Source organism: Gymnogyps californianus, chromosome 3 (assembly GCF_018139145.2).
Source record: "Gymnogyps californianus isolate 813 chromosome 3, ASM1813914v2, whole genome shotgun sequence".
NCBI lineage: Eukaryota > Metazoa > Chordata > Aves > Accipitriformes > Cathartidae > Gymnogyps > Gymnogyps californianus.
The window spans coordinates 115554333-115560556 of NC_059473.1; positions in this window are offsets into that span (position 1 = coordinate 115554333).

Below are 6224 nucleotides of genomic sequence, written 5' to 3' on the forward strand. Positions count from 1 at the left end.
TCTTCTCCTGCTTTACTATAGTTACTGATATTTCCTGATTTGTACATTTACTATTTACCTTTTCAAATTTCAGTTGTGAATGGACAGGAAAGTAACTCCAAAATCTAAGATTTGCTCCTATCAGATACTGTATTTTTGTGATATTGCAGCAATACATCTTGTCTAGTGAAGAAGAATCAAAAGTGCCCTGCAGCAAGATTAGGCACTTAGCAACTAAAATTTGCTTTTTCATACCATTTTTGTTACTGACTGACCTCAAATAGGTGCTAAATCCTTCACTCCCTCTGGATAAGAGGTGGTGTTTTCTGACATGTCTTCCCTTATACAATCGACTTTTTTGGTTATGAAGGAGGGTTCCTCTTTTTAGGAAAGTGGACTCTTCTTCACCTAAAGATCTAGAAAAACGTCTTCTCTGGCATTCATTATGTAATTCAAAACCAATGCTTTCCACAAATTTAGAACTTACAAAGCCTGGATAAGTTTCATTTTTTTTATGAAATTCTGTGGTTTGCCTCCAAGTATTATCTGTGCATGAGTTCAACTGACCTTGCTTTCTGCCACTTAAAGGGTGTTTCTCCACTTGCACAGACTTTCCTTCAGCTGGCAATAAAGTATTTGTGCTATTGAAAAAGGAAGCAAGAATTGTCTTTAGTAGTTTCACCTTCAGATGCTTTGAAATAATAGCCAGCAAACAAATGCATATTTTATTGTTGTGGTTCCTATCTATATTTACTAACTCTTGAGCATCACACTGCTCGTTTAATGTTTCACGAAAATGAAACCAATGTGTAACACTGTCATCCTGACATCTGGGCATATCTTTATATAAAGATTCAGTCCGTGTCCTGACCCATCCAAACAGCATTTTTTGAAATGAAAACTTTAATTTGGACATTTTCTTTCCCCTAAACATATTGCAACTCACGTTCTTATCTGGAAAATTCTGCACAATAATGCAAGGACAATTACTTTCAAATGTAATGTTTTTAGTTAAATATCTTTTGAAATCAAGTATTTCTTTTGTAGAGAGTTTTGATTCTGCTTTGTACAAACTAATATCACTGTTGGCATTATGCACACCACAGTGTATGTCTAATTTATTTTTCTCTAATGCTTCTGTTATTACTGGAATACTTGTCTGTATATGAAATGTTCCCGCCTTCTCATTACTGCTCTTCCTCTCCATTCTCTTCAAAAGATCACTACAGCTGACACATTTCTCATTCCGAACATTTTTAGCACTAATGTAAATGTGAATCTTTGACTTCTGGTCATCATCACCATCTGAATTCTCCAGCATTTTATCTTTGAGATCATTTTCAGCACACATCTGATTACATTCCATGTCAGTGCTGTTGCCTCTGAAATAAGTTATAGATACTTTTCCTCCTTCTGCCAAAGCACTGTGCTCTTGTTTGCTAATTGATGGGTAATCCTTTTCTTTAAATTCAGAGCCAACAGTTGAAGCTTTTACACTGCTTTTATCATTTTGCAATTTTTGTTTCCCTATCTCAGACATTTTTTGCACACCATATATCTGTTTAGATTGCATCAAAGATGGTTGGCCTTTAAAATTCTTCCAATTTGTCTCCTTCAAGTTAGTTGATGGTATTTTACTATTCATTTTATTTGAAATGCTAGGAAGTTGAAAATTGCGGATTTCCAATGGTTGTATACTTTTAAAAGGTTTTAAGGTTGGAATTATATATGATGAATTATTTTTTTCTTTATTATCCCTTTCTGCAGTAGCTTCATTATCATCACTACTGGAACAATCTTTATCTTCTGTAGAACATACTTTTTTCAGAAAATTATTTTTCTCATGTTCTATGTGTGAAAACACAGAACTGGTACCACATAAAAATGGAATTTGCAAAAGTTGGTATTGTTTCCACTTTTTATCAGAGGCAGACTTATGACTTAACAATTCCATCTGAAACAAGTCTCTGTTTAATGGTGTAACTGAAGAATTTTGTTTGAGTTCATTATCACCATTTCTTTTATTATTTTGTTCTATATTGTTGTTCCGCTGCACTCGGGGTGGATTTAGTACCTGTAGATTTTTACATGTATTAGCAGCACTCCAAACAGAGGGCGACTCTGTTTCAAGAGGCTGTCCATGTACATTCAATGAAATGTCATATTCTGTAGTATTTTGGTCTTCATTTTCAGGACTCCATTTTTTGGTGGACAGTTTATTTTCTGATACTTTACATGCTGATCTTTCATTACTACAAGTTTGAAAATGGAAAAACTCTCTCATACAAGTTTTTCTTGCTGTATCACAACTTTGCTTTTCTAATGCCCAGTTGTTTTGTCTTTCTGATAAATATATAGGTTCACGTGGTGATGTTTGGTATCTGTTCACACAGTGTATGCTTTGTTCTAGTTTTTGCTGCTCCTCTTTCTCTATGCTTTTTTGATTACTTTCTATTTTAATTCGCTTTGGATATAGGTAGCATTCAGTTTCATCTGACAACGTAGATAAAAATCTTTCAGAACATGTACTTTCCATGCTCACAAAAATAAGTTCTATACTTGCTGAGACAGTCCTGAAAGTTAAAAATTAAAGTATTAGGCATTAATGATCTTTTAATGATTTCCAAAATCTACAGGACACAAAATCAGTAATTCTATCATCTACATGTTACCACATTGATATTTGTTCTGTATACATTACAGACCTGACATAAAGGCAAGATCACTGAAAATCATTTAAAACCAAGATCCAGAATTTAAGATAGAAGTTATTTACTAAAGTTGCAGATGTATGCAAAATTAAAATGGGTGATAATTTCACTGTGTCAACAAGTTAAAAGAGATTAATTTCACTTTTCATGCATTTGTCACACTGTGTTTTTGCCAAAAACGAATACAGAGAACCAGTATCAAGAAAATAATGCCCACTGATGAACTCTTCTGAATCTGGGGAGTGGACTCTTTAAAATTGTTAAAAGCTGAAAGAAATTGCCAATCTTGCCTTCACTGTGTGATAATTTGTAATGTGGAACTGTAGGCAAGTTTATCCAAAGTCCTCAGGTATGACAAAACACTGTTATTAGATTGTATCTTCGTATACAAAGAAACAGCCGTGTCACAGGCACAAATCTAGCTTGTTAAATGTACTGGTGCTCGTGATGTTTAAGTGCATGTCTCTTCAAGTTAAATGCACTCAGCAGCTTCATTTAAGAAGTGATCTACCTAGTGTGTGGAACATAATTTGAGCAAAATGAAATTTCATATCCTGATTGAGGGAATTTATTATACTTGTAACGGACTGGTTCACCAGCATCTCTGAACAATCCAGTCACCACGCAGACTTGACCTCAGAGAGCCAACAGGAAGGCATTCAAAATGTTTCATGAAGTATATAATTAACAGAATTAATTTTTTAACCAAGGCTGCACGATTCAAGAATCAAGTAGCATTCCTAATTTGACAGGTTTACTTCTTTAATGGCACAGGAAAGTCCATTTTGGCAAGGAACACTTCTGCAATTGCGGGATATACCCGTGAAACGGAGACAGCGAATGAATCCTCCAGCTTGTGGCTTTTTCGCCTCCCTCCACAAGGCTGCTCTCTCCCCTCCCTGAGGCGGCTTCCCCCTCGCTGAAGGTGACAGGACCCCTCTGTCCTGTCCGTGAGGTGGTTTCCGTCCCTGGTAGACAGCCACCCTCCTCCCTCCTCTTGGAATCAAGTTTCACCGTGAGGGAAGCCATCTCTTCCTCCTGGTTTGTATAACCTCTTGTAAGCTTTTTTTTTAAAGTCTTCCGCAGCGATTGTTTTTCCCCTCCCTGCAGCAGGGTCGCTCCTCTCTCACAGCCCCGATCCCGCCCTGAGGTTCTTCCCCTCAGTGCATTCCTCAAGGACGAGGGGATCCCCCTCAGCCAACCAGCCCGCCCCGCCTCAGCCGCCCTCTCCGGGGGGGCTGCCTCCTCCCAGGGCTCTGACCGCCCAGCACCCCGGCTGCCCTCTCAGCACGGGACACAGCTCCGTTTCAGCTGGAGACCTGAAGAAGCGGAGCACAACCTTCGCGGTGATCTGACAGGGCGCCCGCCCGACCCGCCACTCCAGCGCCCAAGGCGGGAAGAGCCTCTGGAGGCGGGAAGAATCCCTCCGCCCCGCCCCGCCCCGCCCCTCTCGCAGCACTTCGCTGGTGAGGTAGAAGCCGCTGTTTCAGTGCCGGAGTGTCCCTCCGCCCGAAAGGAAAGAGGCCGGTGGCTTCTCCTCGGCCCCGGTCACCAAACGAGAAGAAAGACCAGTTGGGATTTATGCGCCAAAGGCTGCAGGTTAAGGCACATGGCTGCCAAGACGCTGTAGAAACTGCAGTTTGGTTGGGAAATCCTTTCTTTGGTGCCTGAGCAATGAGGGTCACCGACTAGAGCCAAGCAACCTGCCGCCAATTATTTCTACAAGCGGGATGTGTTTTCCCGAATTGCCTAATTCCAAAAGCATGAGATGCTGCATGTGCAAATGCTCATGTCCATGGCCTTTTTCCACCATCCTTCTCTGATTAACACACAGCAGAAAAGACACTACTTCCTTTATCTTTTTTTTCACCGTAGCAAGCGTTGATTCACCCAAGGACTTTTATTCCAAAAATAACAAGTATTCATACAGCTTCGCACTTTTGACATAGGTGTTTCCTCTTCAACTGCTGAAATTTCATTTCCAAAAGGTTATTTTTTAAACTTTGCACTAAACCAGCAGGTTGCTTTAATACCGTTAAGGATGGGCAATAATAACAGAAACATCCGTAGGGCCTGTTGCTGCAAATATATTTTTTTTAAGGTTTATCGTCCATACTACAGTGAACAAATCCACTGAAGCCCAACAGATCCATTGTTCCTGGTAGTAAACGTTACACGCAGGAATTGTATAGAACTGAGCCTTAAAATAGCTTTCTCTTCAATATTTCTGCTTTTGTAAATAAATCTGGCTAATAACTGCTTTCTAATACTTAAGAAATATTATTAATTGAATCAATCTTTAGTTAACAAAATATGGTTCCTGCCTATTTTTAAGCAACAAATAGTCTGACTGAAATCAATTAGATTACATTCATATTTTAAAATATTTAAAATACCATATGGAATGAAGGTCATAACATAAAGTAGAAATAGGATTTTAAGGCATGTAAGAGAGATTCACCACAGCACTTATGTTTGCTACTACTCTACGTTGGAATAGCATCTAGGAAGCATTCCTGGAAGACAAATTATTGTATTTTTCTGAAGTGGGAATGCTGTAGTGTTCACAACTGTTTCTAACGTCTTCTGAATAGAATATTCCCCCACTTGCCTGTCAGTGTGAAGTCCCTTAGTATGCATGGTAGGTTGCAAGTAAATAGGAGTCAGTTTAAAATTATTTATGTCTTTGAACAGTGAAAACAACCGGAATTACATAAAAAATAAAGAAAACTGCCTTTGCTTGCATCTACACAGCTGTAAATCAAGATTGTTTATTAAACCCCATCCAGTTGTTTCACATCTATGGCTTACTTTGTTAAATATAACTTAGATACCTAGCATAAGCTGACAGACTTCCACTGAAGCATATCCTGCATGCTCTGCACTTTTCAATTTGCAACTCATGAAAAAAATTTGTTCATGCCACTTGTTTACTGATAGTACAAATTGAATATAGCACATTTTTACTAATGGAGTGGAAAAAAGACATAATTGCTTTCCCCGCTACTCGGTTCAATAATATTTTAATAGGATGTAAACACCACATTTTTGTTGTAGAATTTTGATAATTTCAAACTTTCTGTCACTTGGTTACATCTCCATCACACTCATCAGGTATACAACTATTATTATACTATGTTTGCAAGTTAACAAAGTGTGTTGTAGAGCAGCTTCTTGACAAAGTCAGCAAAGAAGTTTTGGGTTCTGATGCAGCAACCAATTCTCAGAAATATTCCTTCACTTCAAACCATTATTTAAAACTCTTACAAAAGGTTTTGTACGCTCATTCTCTTTTTTCTTTTTTTTTTCTTTTTGTTGAAAACTAGAAAAGAAAAACATTACAAAATATTAAAAAAGAAAGGTCAGGAATAAATACTAGGAAATTAAGTTAAATATCAACAAAGACAACACCAAAAATAATTATGCTACTCTATGTAATCAGTAAGACACTAAAGTTTGACAATCTTGATTTGTCCAGTGAAACAGTGCAATTTGGCTCAAGTCCTTTATCTCAATTTAGCTGTGCTAGCTTAA